Consider the following 367-nt stretch of genomic DNA (forward strand, 5'->3'; position numbering starts at 1 on the left):
TTGGCAAACTTTCACCTGTAGTAAGTCAGTCTTGCCACTAGGAATGTACTACAACATTTGAAACATGAAAAAAAAAAACATTTGTTGAATTACAGTAATTGTTTTCTTAGAATAATTAAGTACTGTACATACAGTAAGAAAGAAATTGGCAAAATTTACAAACGTACTACAGCCTTTGGAACATAAAAAACCCTTATGGTAAATTACAGTCATTGTTTTCTAAGAATAATGATGTACTGTATGTACAGTAAGGGAGATATTGGCAACATTTTACATGTAGTAAGTCAGACTGGCTACTAGTAATGTACTACAGCCTTTGGAACATGAAAAAAGCCTTTTGGTGAATTACAGTAATTGTTTTCTAAGA

This window comes from Sinocyclocheilus anshuiensis, unplaced genomic scaffold (assembly GCF_001515605.1).
Source record: "Sinocyclocheilus anshuiensis isolate Anshui unplaced genomic scaffold, SAMN03320099.WGS_v1.1 scaffold801, whole genome shotgun sequence".
NCBI classification, from domain to species: domain Eukaryota; kingdom Metazoa; phylum Chordata; class Actinopteri; order Cypriniformes; family Cyprinidae; genus Sinocyclocheilus; species Sinocyclocheilus anshuiensis.